Source organism: Hemicordylus capensis, chromosome 2 (genome assembly GCF_027244095.1).
Source record: "Hemicordylus capensis ecotype Gifberg chromosome 2, rHemCap1.1.pri, whole genome shotgun sequence".
NCBI classification, from domain to species: Eukaryota; Metazoa; Chordata; class Lepidosauria; order Squamata; family Cordylidae; genus Hemicordylus; species Hemicordylus capensis.
In genome coordinates this window covers 307,234,498-307,248,749 of record NC_069658.1, presented here as the reverse complement: position 1 = coordinate 307,248,749, position 14,252 = coordinate 307,234,498, and the positions used below count along the sequence as shown (strand labels likewise).

The 14,252-nt window shown below is 42.6% G+C and overlaps 1 long non-coding RNA gene across 3 annotated transcripts in view; it reads right to left on the bottom strand.

Moving 5' to 3' along the window:
• Positions 1-1,244: 1,244 nt before the first annotated feature.
• LOC128341804 (uncharacterized) overlaps positions 1,245-14,252 on the bottom strand; it is a 44,577-nt gene continuing 31,569 nt past the window's right edge. For 2 of the 3 annotated variants that reach the window (XR_008314588.1, XR_008314586.1), the window contains exon 3: positions 1,245-4,651. This is a non-coding gene — a long non-coding RNA (uncharacterized LOC128341804). Of the gene's footprint in view, positions 4,652-11,877; positions 14,192-14,252 lie in introns of those variants that run through there. The other variant, XR_008314587.1, reaches the window with a different exon arrangement.

Sequence of the window (14,252 nt, the reverse complement as noted above, 5' to 3'; positions counted from 1 at the left end):
ACACAGCATGATAATGTGGACAAATGCAAATTTATATCATAGGGGATCTAGATGATTATGGAATTAATCAGCAGCACTTCCTCTGATCATAGTGTCATTGATGTGCTTGCATAGTGCTGAAAGCAGATGCAGAGTGGTTCCCACAGGACACCAGTATAAGCTTCCCCTCACCCAGAAGCCTTTGCATGCAGCAACCAGCACTCTTCCAAGGATGATGCAGCTCAAGATAGGCCCTTCACTTCCTGCTCAGGCCCTCCAATGCCTTACTTACAATGCAAGCACCCCACTGCCCATTCTTCTTCATCATGAAGAGCAGAACTCCCAGCAGAGTTTTTCACCAACTCCCAGCACAAGCAGCCATAGAGTCATCTTAGGAAGCCTGGGAGAAAGTGCACATTGGGATGCTGGAAGATAAGGCACAGAAGAGCTTCAATTGCATTTCAAGAACTTGTCTGAATCACAGTGGGCTTGGGAAACAGTGCTCCACCATATGCAGAAGCTGCCACTAATGAGAGGAGAGAGTTTTACTAGGGCCTAATGGCTCTCTACATCCTGTGCTCAAGTTGGTGATGATGTTTGCTCATGCAAGCAAGTACACAAGTAAGAAATGAACTCATGATGTGAAGGAAAATGCATTGTGTGAATCAGCCCTAAGCTTACCATAGTGTTGGAAAGAAAGAGTGTGACACATTTTGCAAAGCTAATAAGTTTAATGGAAGCAGTGGGAAAACTTCAAAGCACAAGCAAAACATGGAAACACAAAAATGTTGTTAATCATTGGAGGAGAATATGGCTGCAACACTAAATGCACTTGCTAGCTAAATGCTAAATGCACTTGCAACTAGTGGTGTTCATGGAATGGGTGCCTGCCAGTTCAAAGGCAGAAGGAACAACGTTAAGGACTGGGCAGGGAGCACTTACCCCCCCCACCCCCCCACCCGCCAGCCGCATTTGCCCTGCCGGCACTCTCTTTAAAAATGGTCTGGCAGGTTGTCAGTATGCCTCACTGCCGCCCCATTGCCTCCTTGGACCGGAAGTGACCGGAAGTACCCAGCGCATTTGAACATGTCAGGCATGTGTGAGAGTGGACATGACATGCGCACACATGTACCCAAAATGCACACGCATGCCAGGTACTTCTGGTCACTTACAGTCCGAGGAAGCAACGAGGTGGCAGTGAGCTATGCTGCCGCCCTGCTGGACTGATTTTATAGAGAGCGTGGGGGGGGCATGGTGGGGGGTAGAAGTGCACCCTCCCCAGTCTTTAAAGTTATGCCCTCCTGCCTTTGAACTGGCTGATCTGCAAGTCTTTCGAACCTGTTCAGAGGTCCATGAAAGGGCCTCTGAACAGGTTAGTGCACATCCCTACTTACAGCTAGGGATGTGCACAGAACAAGCTAGGCCGATTCAGTTCTAATTCAGACTGGATTTGAACTGACCCAGCCTAAGCCAGTCTCGGGTCCGGTTGAACTGGTCGTTTCGTATACTTGTAAAGGGGAAGCTAGTGAGCATTCCCCTTTACAAGTAAAGAGAATTCCCCTTAACAATTATACCCCCCAAACCAGCCCATGAACCAGTTCTTAGAACTGGGGCCGGTCCAGTTTGAACTTGGACCTTTGGGAAGCTGGACTGATTCGAACCCAGACCACCTGAACTGGGCCAGCTCAATTTTAACTGCAGTTCGAATCAAGTCGGCTCACACATCCCTACTTGCAACCCACTGGACACAGTGACTCACACACAACACTGCTCACTATCCATGGAAGAGCAAGGCACATTGTTCTCACTTCTCCAAGTTTGGAGATGCTTTGTTGCTACTAAGGATTGCTTATTCACTATGGAAGGCTTCTTGCTGCAGTGATGATGCAATCCTTAGTAGCAGCATAGCTTCTCCATGCTCAGGGGAAGCAAGAACTCAATTTTGACATGCACAGAGCCAGCACACATGCCCTGCTGTTCCATGGGTGGTTCACTGCGCTGGAAGTGCCGGTGGAACTAACTTCTGAGTAGACATGCTTAGAATTGCACTTCCAATCAAACAACTGAAAAGTAAATGAGAAATCAGAATATTAACTTAGTCACTTTGTGACTAAGAAAAACTAGTTATGCTGGGTGGGATAGATAGATTTTATTTGCACTTCATTATCTGACCATGACAAAACATAATAAAACTATACAATCAAATCTAATGCTGGATGGGAAGGAAAACCTGATAAGTAGAGAGTGAAGTAGGAGAGGGACTCATCAGAGTTTTTCTCATGAGGTTGCATTTTCAAAAGGAAACCTAAGAGGTTCAAAAGCAACTTTTAATGAAATATGCCTGGCAACATTCCAATGAATTTCCAACACAAAGGATCCACTCCTGCAGAAGTGATTAAAGAGTAAAAACATGGATCTGCATACATAATACATTCACAAAAGAATCAGTTAAGATCAACAGAACAGTACTGCATCTAAAAAAAAGCTTCCAGACATTCTAATAATACCAATAATAATATGTAAAATTGTAAAAAGACATTACTGATTACAAAGATATTAATATACCAAAAGCCTTTAAACAGCTTTTCCCCCACCCTTCCTTATGTTGATCAGGCACTGTGGCGACAATTCAGCATGGAATAATGTGTGCAAAAAAACCTGCTGATTTCCCTTCTCTGACTTCTACTTATCTGAGTTTGAATAGTGAAGTCACTACTCAGTGGCTTTCAAGCTTTCTGGGATGAAATAGTAGTTTGAACAGTGCTCTAGAACATGACCGCATGTCACCTACAACTGTGAAGCACCACAGTAGGATTGCCTATATTGAGTGAGAAAGAATATGCAACAGTGCAGACTCCTTATGTTAATTAAGTTTTAAAAAACAAAACAAAACACCTCCCCCCATGCCATGGTCCTAATCTGGATTGCCTTGTCTCCCTACAGCTGATATTTACTAGGCATGTGAACAAAGTGTTACATGCACATCTAGGGTGGTGGCAAGCGGGTACTTTAAATGGAGGGCAGGAGGTCTTACCTGCCCCTCCATTGCTCCTCCTCTGCCCCTACCACCCCAGCACAGCACTGTCCATAGCAAACAGCCCCGCTGTCCATTCTTACAAACTGTGCCATGTGGGGGCTTCCTGTTTGGGAACAAGGAGTTCCCTGTTCCCAGCATCCTGTGGGCATCATCATCATGTAAATAGCATCTGCGTGTGCACGGACACCATCTCAGCAGTGTTGCTGAGCACTCAAGATGGTGTCTCTGCATGCTCAGATGCCATTTACGTGACAATGATGCCCACAGGATGCTGGGAACAGTTAAGGCAGGTAAGACCTGCCTCCCTCCATTTAAAGAGTGCCTAGCTTGAGGGGAAATCCTATTCCCACTCCCCCTCACCTGCCCCCCACCAAACATTTCAGTCGGGGAACCCGAATCGTTTTGGTGCCTAGAATAAGAGGTGCCAAAATGCTTTGTGCACATCCCTACTATTCACAGAAGCACACCAGGACCAATTGCATTATTAATATAACATGCAGTTTCATGACTTGATATTGTTCCAAATCACTTATTTATGTTCTCTTGCACTGCATAACAGATGTGGCTTTTTTTCTTTCTTTTTTTTTACAAAGGTGAATATGGTAAATCAGCTGCTTGCTCTGTTGACTTACACTGAGAGTGGTTTTCAGAAGAAGCAATGCTTCTTGATCTTTCTGCTGCCCATGACACAATCTGGCACTTTGGCAAACTAGTAAAGCTGTCAAGGATGTTATTACAATCGTTAGCTGACTCAGTGGAACTCTTACTCAAAAGCTAATAAAGATAGGAGATGAAACCAGTGCCTAAAGGTATCAGACTGATGGCCTTCTGTAAAGGTTAGCTGCACTTCCAATCCTTTGCAGTATGAGCACTCATCATTTGCACACATAAAAGTTGTTCTTCTGACCATTACTGGAGCAGCAGGGGCAGGCCGAGAGGAAGGCAGGGTTGAACCTACCTTCCCTCCAGACGATTGATTGTCCTTCGCGTGGAGTGCGGCTTGCGTGCCCACACAATCCATGCTGCTTTGAGATCTCTGGAGGACGGGGAAATGAAGCCCGGCCTCCAGGTTTCCCTAAATGCACCATGTGAGGAGCACAGTGCGTTGAGGGATTTCCCCTCAAGCTGGGCACTCTAGGCACCCAGTTTTGTGTCTGCTTGGGCTACGTGCAGCCCGAGTATACACACAACCCCGTCCCTGTACCTGGGTAAAAGAGCACACTTACCCAGGCAAAAAGGCAAGTAAAAATCAGCCTCAATCCTGGTGCTTCACACAAACAGCCCTACCGAGATAGGGCTGGCCAAGCCTGGGTAGGGCTGCTCATGTGAACGGCCTTATGCAGAAATTCTCATTATCCTCTTACGCAGAAATGATCCTCTTATGCAGAAATTCTTCCTGTCCCAGTTTCAAGTATTGAAACCCTGCCTGATAACAATGCAACACATTTACTTCCTGCAAGTAGCCAATCACTTGGAGAGTGACTGAGAGATGAGGTTTCCAGGAAAGAAGAGGGAAAGGAATCCCCATTAGCTGGTGCAGTCCATGTGAGCAATGAGGGAGTGGAGCTAATGTTCCAAAAAAGAATAAACGGGACTTTCTCGGCAGTCAAGGCAAGAGCTTGAAAGTAAATTTATCTGGAGAGGAAACACAAACATGGGCAAACAGATTATTTATTACTTATATTTATATCCTACATTCCCCCCATCAAGGCATCCAGGGCACTGTACTTGAAATTTCTAGGTGGTTTCCCATCTAGGCATCAACCAGTCCCAGACTTGTATAGCTTTAGATTTCTGAACATATATAGGTGCACCTGGGACCTATGGCAATTATTATCATGATATGGAGATGCATGCAGGTCCCAGAATATGGTGATGCATGCCAATCCCAGGTGGTCCCAAGGCATGGCCAAGATATGGTGACAGCCAACAACCAGGACGGCTTTAAGAAGGGTTTGGATAACTTCATGGAGGAGATGTCTATCATTGGCTACTACTCGGAGGGCTATAGGCCACCTCCAGCCTCAAAGGCAGGATGCCTCTGAGTACAAGTTGCAGGGGCGTAACAGCAGGAGGGAGGGCATGCCCTCAACTCCTGCCTGTAGGCTTCCAGCAGCATCTGGCGGGCACTGTGTGAAAGAGGATGCTGGACTAGATGGGCCTTGGGCCTGATCCAGCAGGGCAGTTCTTATTTTCTTATGGCACTTTCATATAATTTATGGTATCTTTTCCTACATATCCTCAGAAGCTACAAGATGCTGTAAGGAATGTTATTGAAAACATTAGGGGAAACTTTAAATCAAAAAAGACACTATCTACAGTTACAATTCTCTGAATTAGTAGAGTATCTGTGTATACCAGCAGAGTCCGGGACATACAGAAATGTAAAACACATTGGCGACATAACAGTACAGTCTACAGAGCATAATTTTGTTTGCATTGAATGATTGGCTCTACATGTTTCATATTAAAAAGAATATGGAATAAAGCCTGCTTTCTGCCAATGTAAGCTGGTTCCCTGTTAGAATCTCTGCCATCCATAAATCTGAACCAATATATTTATGAATATGCAAAGCAGTTGGGTTGTATATTTTTATATATATAATTATTTACAGTACATTGCCATGCTTGCTAAGGAATTGCTGAGTGGAAGCAGTAACTGGCATGTGTTCTGGATCGTGACATGTCAACAACAGACATCTTTCATGCAGACTAGAGTCGTCATACCACTTACTCCAGAGTTACACAGCTGTCTTCTGTGCTCTGACTCCAGAGTAGGTAGTATGAGGATCATAGCCTTGAGTTTACTTGATGCAACCCATTTAAAGTTTACAAGTACAAATGCCCTATCTCTTCCAGGAAGGGAAATTAAAGAGCAAAGGAAGAATGTGACTGTTCACTTCTTTCAGTTTATGATGTACAATAAGATGCAGGCTTCTTATAGTCCCTTGAGGCAAGTCGCAAACAAAGATTAGCAAAGCACTGATTTAATTGTCTCTTCCCAAAAGTCTGCAGTGCGCCTGTTTAAAGTTAACCTTAACAAGGATTCTTATATCAAAGGAGTATCACCCCTACATTACAAAGTACTTTTGAAATATTTTACAGCTGGACCAAGAAGGGCAGGCTAATGTTTTTTAATCAGCTGTCAGACATTTGAAGTTTCATGCACACAACCGTTATTGTAGCTACACTTCTGGCTCAGATGTCACAGAGTCCCATGGTTTGCATTTGTGTTTTATAAATACACTTATATATACACGACATTCGATATTTGCGGCTTTGGCCTAATAGGTGAATGGCTGTGATGGCAGCCATTCTGTGAATTTGCCAACAAACTGGACTGTTGCCACGTAGCTTTGAAAGTTAATAAATACCTTCAGGAGCTCAACACAACACCACACTTGGCATAAATGAGCAAGACCAAGCAGTTCCATGGTTCTGATGTTTTATTTTCCAATGAGGCAGAACTTACAAATAAAAAAAAGCAGTATGGAGTTAGATGAGTTTTCATAATATTCAGAATTATATTGTCTTGGCTGGACTGACTGTCACACATACGCCTGTGGCAGTAGGAGGGAATTTTCCCTGGAGTGGAAATGAGATCCTTTGGTTAACTGAAGTCCATTCAAGTTTATCAAATGGTCTGCTAGCTGTAGCACAGACAATTTCAAAACTGTTTTGGCTATCCACCTGAACAGAATGAATTTATTTATTTATTTATTTATTTATTACATTTCTATCCTGCTCTTCCTCCAAAGAGCCCAGAGTGGTGTACTACATACTTGAGTCTCACAACAACCCTGTGAAGTAGGTTAGGCTGAGAGAGAAGTGACTGGCCCAGAGTCACCCAGCTAGTATCATTCATGGTTGAATGGGGATTTGAACTCGAGTCTCCCCGGTCCTAGTCCAGCACTCTAACCACTACACCACGCTGGCTCTTGTGCAGATGAGATTTTTTTTAAAGGTCACAACCATCTGCAGAGGGTTCATAGATGCTAGCTTTGGTTGTGGTCACTGAAAGGAAGATTTGCAAAAGTTCCTTGACCTCATATGCTCTGAGTTTGTTGCTTCTGAGGCCTACAAATTTATCTTTTGAAACCAGCACTGTCTGTACTTCCTTTCTGTGCCTCCCTGGTTCCTTTTTGCATTTGTAAATAAGCAGGGGTTGTTGTTTTTAATGACATTTTCATTTTTTAATGTTCTCTCCTCCAAAGGAAACTCATTCCTCAAAATTCAATAATTTCTTCTGTTCGTTCTTTAAACAAATATTTACTTCTGAGGAAAAATGCCTCCTCCTCCTCCTCCTCCTCTACTGTGAATGCTGCCCTCTGCTGCTTCCCTGAGTAATATTTCCATCACCTATTTTTAGAGCAGCATGAACGGACTAGGTAAGAAGAAGAATGTCACACACAAGTGATTAATATTGCCAAAGCATTTGTTATTTAATCAATGAAAGTTTACCTCAGCTCTGGAAAGTTTTTAAGAAAATCATACATAAAAGGAAAAAAAGATACAGCTTTGATTTCTAGCTCTTTTGATTTGACTACTTTGCTTTGTCCAAGAAGGAGGTAATTGGGCAGTATGGGTGGTACTTCCACCCCCCCCCCACCTTACTTTAGGATCAGGCAAGGAATGAGACATGCAAAGTCATGATGATAATTGTGATGGTAATTATTTTTATTTACAACTTTTTTTAGCTGCCTTTCCTGAGTCTAGCCCAAGGCAACATAAACATTAAAATACAGAAATTGAAAAGACTAGACTGTTGACTTGGTTTTTTTAAAAAATCATTTATATTTTAATTGTATTTCCCCCCCCCCCCCGCCTTGTTGTGCTGGTCATAGACTGTAATAAACTTTGAATGCTGAGAATTCTGAAAAGAAGTTAAATGGGGAAAATACAACAACAACAACAACAACAAAAACTTATATATTGCTTTTCAACAAAAGTTTCCAAACCAGTTTACACCGAGAAATAATAAATAGATAAGATGGCTCCCTGTCCCCAAAGGACTCACAGTCTAAAAGAAATGTAAGATAGACACCAGCAACACTCACTGGAGGCGCTGTTCTGGGGGTGGATAGGGCCTGCTGAATAAAGAGAATCATCACGTTAAAAGGGTGCCTCTTTGCCCAGTTAGCAGGCGTAACCAGGGGCGTAGCTATAATTGAACAAAAGCGTTCAAAGAACACGGGCCCCCAGCTCCTGAGGGCCCTCCAGCTCCACCCCTCCCTATTTTCTTCATTATGTCCCTCACTCTGTGGGGCTGCCAGAGAGAGGGATGAACACGGGCCCCCTCTCTGCTAGCTAAGCCCCTGGGCGTAACAAAACAACAATAAAATGCAATAGCAGCAGTAAATAAAACAATTCTGGGCAGCAGCCAAAAATCTTTACCTATAAGTAAAATGCATATAAAGATGGCTTATAATAGCAGTCACATGGCAATACTCACAGGCATAAACTCAACCATGCACACTCTTCTGTGCTCCCCAAAAGAGTGGGATATAAAGGTAAAAACCAAAGAAAAATAAAATATGTTGGTAGTTAAGCTTTCGAACGGGTGTTCTCAGGTAACCCCCAAGACAGTATAAATGCAAATATTTTGCAAACCCATTCATATGGAGGCCTTTGTATCAGTACCAGTTGCAGGGGAGTAACAGCAGGAGAGAGGGCATGCCCTCAACTCCTGCCTGTGCCTTCCGGTGGCATCTGGTGGGCCACTGTGCGAAACAGGATGCTGGACTAGATGGGCCTTGGGCCTGATCCAGCAGGGCTGTTCTGATGTTCATATAATGTACTTATAAACTATAAGGTCATTCACACGACTTTGGAAGCAGGGCTGGGGAGGGCTGGAGGGAAGCCAGGCAAGCTCCTGTCTTCCCCCATATGTGGTGGCCAGATTGGGCTCTGCTGCACTGCGTACCCACACTAGCAGTGGCTCAGCAGAGTCCCAAGCTGGGATCGGGAGGAGGAAGTCCTCCCACATACGAGTGTACCCTATGCAAACAGCGGAGCGGCTACTCTCAGTAGAGCAGCCACTCTGTACGGCACAGCCGCTTCTACCCCCTGGCTTGCTACCCAAAATGGTGGTGTGCCATGGTGGGGTGGAGCCCAGCTACCTAGTGGTGATTGCAAAGGCGATTGCCTGCAAAGGTAGAATGAACCATTGGTTTGTCCTACCTTGGTAAAATGCCGGGTAGAAAAAGTGGGCTACCCAGGACTGGAGCAGCTGGGAGCGGAGGGCTCCTGGTGCTCCAGATAACACAAGCTGCCTGGAGTACCGTGTCATCAGAAAGCACTCATTCAGTGTTTGGGATTTTCCAAAGCATGACCCATTAGAATAGTTGGAATGGCTGAATAGGGCCTTAAGCCCCTTACTATTGTGGTTCAAGTTTCTTCAGGCTGGAGATAAAGTGGCACAAGCAGAGAAGAAGCATAGGATTCAAGGAGAAAAATGACTGGTTTGCTTGTTTTTTAAGCACAAAGGGCCAAAAAAAGCAAGAGAGGTACAAGAGTTAGACTGATGTTGAATAAGAGAATAAGACACCTGATGCAGGTGTCAGGCAGATACGGCATTTCTAGGAGTATATAAGTTGTTTTAAGATAGGATGAGGGTTCAAAATTTCATAAATTTGTGAAACACTATTTTAAGGCAACTCAATCTTCAAGTGTATGCATATGCATATGTTTTTATGTTATTTACTTCTATGATACCTGTCTTATCTCCTAGGCCAGTGGTGGCGAACCTTGGCACTCCAGCTGTTTTTGAACTACAACTCCCACCATCCCCAGCCACAGTAATTGTGGCTAGGGATGATGGGAGTTGTAGTTCAAAAACAGCTGGAGTGCCAAGGTTCGCCACCACTGTCCTAGGCTTAGGATGTATATTATTAGGCTTAGAGTAAAGTAAAGTTCTGCCATCAAGTCAGTGTCAACTCCTGGAGACCACAGAGCCCTGTTGTTATCCTTGGTAGAATACAGAATACATTGCCATCTCCCGCGAAGTATGAGATGATGCCTTTCAGCATCTTCCTATATCACTGCTGCCTGATATAGATGTTTCCCATAGTCTGGTATGGAAACATACCAGCAGGGATTCAAACCAGCAATCTCTTGCTCCCTAGGCAAATTATTTCCCTGCTGTCCTGTTAGGTGGCTAGGCTTAGAGCACATATGCAATATAAATACTGGTCTTGTGGTAGCAAGCATGAATTGTCCTCTTTGCTAAGCAGGCCCCACCCTGGTTTGCATTTGAATGGGATAGTACATACTCCCTTTAGAGGAGTTAAAAGAGCACCTGTATGCTTGTATGCAGATAGGGCTGAGAGAGATTCCTGCCTGCAACCTTGAAGAAGCCGCTGAGAAGACAATACTGAGCTAGATGGAACAAGGGTCTGGCTTTTTATAAGGCAGCTTCCTATGTTCCATTGCTCCTACATGCCAAGAATGACTCTCAGTACTCTGATACAATTCTTGGGATCTATGTCATGATCATCTTAGAACATTTGGGACCAAAACATAAGATATAAATACATCTAGATAGACAGACAGGCAGACAGATAGATATGGTATAAATGAATCATAATGTGGGATATGAAAAAGATAGAGCAAACATACATAAAAATATATATTAATCAATAAATAAAACAATCTGACTGGAGCTTGATCAAGAGCTTGACTCTTTGGAGGAATGTAAGACACACCCCTATGATCAATGACCCACTTATGAAGGCCATTGGGATAGACGGTATACAGAGAGGTGACACATTAGTTAGTCATGACAATGACCCAATCACATCTAGATTGCTTCAAAAGCCTCAGAATTCCTTGGAGCCTGAGTTTTTCTAGATACTACTGTACAGCGTGTCTGCTGTTTCTATTTACTACTGAGCTACCACAAGAGCAGCAGTAGTGATATCCTAAGTGGAAGTCAACCAAAGGCAACTTGCCTAATGATATGAGTGACAGTCATTACAGAGACAAACGTTGATCTCTCAAGTTTAGGGATTAATATCTTGGATGGATCCAGTGACTGACATCCAGACTAAGGAAGTGCTAGTTCACTGGACATCTGAAGAGAGGTATGCAAATGCAACCTACTACACATACCCCCTTCATAAGTTTCTCTTTGGACATTACAGAATGTGAGTGACTGCACATTTTGTCTGGCCATGCGTCTTTGTAATATCTGTTCTACAAAATCATTTTTCACAGCAAAAATAATATTTAGCTATTGTTTACTCGCCCAACTTTGGTCTGCATTTATCTGGACACTATTTAGGGCTGGACCTCCCCATGATATCCCTCCCAATGCCACGATTAGAATCAGATACTTCTTTGAAAATTAATGCAATAATAATTTGACCCGGCAAAGGGAAGAAGTTGTATAGTTTTTGGAAGTAGGCATAATTCAACATGAGGCGCTACTCTGAATCTGAGTTATGCCTACCTCCTCATATTGCTGCAGGTAGATGCAGCTGAAATTATTGAAGATATATTTGAGATGTTCCTGTTTATGTTATGCAGGTTTTGACAGATCAGCAGTAAAACTACTAGGTTTTCAATCCCAGGATTTAGATCCTTCATTACTGGTGTTGGATTTAGAGCATCAAAGGCTTCCCTGTACTGAGGAATAGCTTGGATTACTCAGTATATACACACAGATGTGTTATATATAGTTTTACTGATGCAACATGAGCAAAACAGCAGGCCAATCACTCATACCTTTGTCACATTCATAGCTTCAGGGCTCAAGCACAAATCTGTTTAAAATATGTGAACATGAAGCACTGTGTTTTGTAGGGCACCTTTGTAATAAGGATGGGCAATAGACTTCTAGCATTTTAAAGCACACTGGGGACTGAAGTTCAAACATCACTTTATTGACCAATTCACACATCATAATCCCAAATAATGGATCATACATGCCACAAGTAATATCCTTGACTGGATAGACATGGCTTAGAAATGATTTACTCCCCAGAGAAGCTGTGAATAGAAACCTTGAATGCAGTTTCTGGGATCACCAGGGAACCAACAGAAGTAGCTATCTATTCCAGTGATGTATGCAAGGGTCATCCTGTGTCTGGGAATTGTATGAATTGTTTCTGTAACTATAACACCTAGATTGGCTTTAAAGTACTTTCCCCCCGTGTTTTAAATTTTCAGTTCCACACAAGTCTTCTCTTCCTAATTTTTAAGTGAACAGCTTAACAATAACCTTTTTTTAAAGTTAGCAGCTTTTCAGCCAAGTAACTTGGTGCTCATCCAAAACTGCATTTTATTGTTGTGATCATATATTTCTTTTTAATGTAAGTCACCTAAAAATTTTGTTTGAAAAGCAGGATTTGAATAACTTGTTCACATAAACAATAAACAATTGTTCACATAAACAATAAACAATGTTCTGATATTCAGAGATTCTGATAAATGAGTTGTTTGTATAGTATTATCCTGCCTGCCTTTCAGAAACAAAACATCCCAATGTGGCATACAACAATTAAACCATCATGAAATACTCAAAAAATTGTTAATGTTTTGAACAGTTTAGGACCAAGCTAGCTCTGGAACTGCCTGCTCTGACATGAACCTGTTTAGCTCCTAAGATGGCCAGCAAAGGTGATGTTCTCCATCTCATTGCTGAGTAAGTCAGGAGAGTACAATAGATAGGACCTTTTCAGTAGTGGCACCCAAACTGGAATGCCCTCCTTGTGGAGGTACACCAGCTTAAACCTTTTTCAACAAGCATTTTAACATCTGCTTGATTTGCTGATTTATGGAATTTGATGATCTGCTGCTCTGCCATTACAATTTTGAATTGATAACTTAGCATTGGTATTTTAATGTCTTGTATGTTTTTAATTTTAATGTTGATTGCATTTATTGTTTTGTAAACTGCTTTGATTGTTTTTTATAACAAAGATGGACAAAAACAATCAATAATGATAACTCCCAAGTTAAGCTTCTGGGGTCCTCGGGATAGCAGAAAGGAAAGATGCCAGAGGCAGAGGCAACTCACAGAACTGAGCTGGACAGTCTTTCCTGCTCACAACAGACTGCAAGCAGGCCTATGTTTGACTCAGTCCCGAGAGCAAGCATGTAAGCAGGGGCATTCAATATGCCCCTCTATTTCATTCCTTTGCTCTACGTACCAGCCTGTTTCCAGGACAGAGCAGGATGTTGACACCATCCTATTGGGGGTGCCTGATAGTGGAGAAAATACGGTTGCAATACTATACAAACATTAGTGTCAGCTAGCTGCCACTACAAAGATAAGTGCAAATGTGCACAGTTGATGTAAAATCTTTATCAAAGAGGTTGTGACTGACAGGCAACCTAGCAGGATGAGCTTGCTTCACTTGCCATGCTCCAGATGTCACAGTAGCTACATCTGCTTAAGCAATTCTGTGAAGTGCAGGCACACATATCTTTGCAATCAGGCTGCCTGCCTAATGAAAATCATAACAGATCCTGCAACCTGTGACTCTACACTGTATTCTCCCATAGAACTGCTTTCTATCTGCTCTCAGAGCAGTCCCTGGTGACTGGCTTTTCCATTTATTTTCAGTCATGAATGACTGAAAATAAAACTCTACCTGTTTTCTTATTCTTCACAAAAATCTAATTTTTTCTGTTTGCAGTATCTTTGTCATTCTTTTGTTCTGTAGCTCTTGGGATAAGTCTCTGGAGGAGTAAGAACAACTGCTGATCAGCTGCTATATGAATGTGTCTGATTATGCTCCCAGCAAGAAGAAATTGTGATATTAGCCACTTTGAATTAAGCTTTTACACAGCTGGCGGAAAGCAATGTAGAGCCTAGGGAAAAAATCTTCCTGCATTATCAAAATATTAGAGTTCTCGCCTCTTCTCTCCATGCTTTTCTCACTTGTCAGTTTGAACTGGTATGACAGCTTGTGTGGTCCAGTGAGAAGGACACAGTGTGATAAGTCTATTTTATCTGTTAAACGAGGATACGAATGCTGACATGGATATTCGGGGAGTGGCAGTATGGGAGAGAGTGAATACAAAATAGTATTCTATACTGATGATGTGATGGTCCCTTTTTAAGAAATCCCAGTGTATCTTTGAAGATATTAACGATCATATTACAAACACATAAAGTGAATCAAACTAAATGGAAGCCAGTAGATAACCCTGTGGATCCTGATCCTGATCCTGTGATCAAGAAAGAAAAGGATATAAAATTAGACCTAAGTCAAAATGGAAATATAGAGAA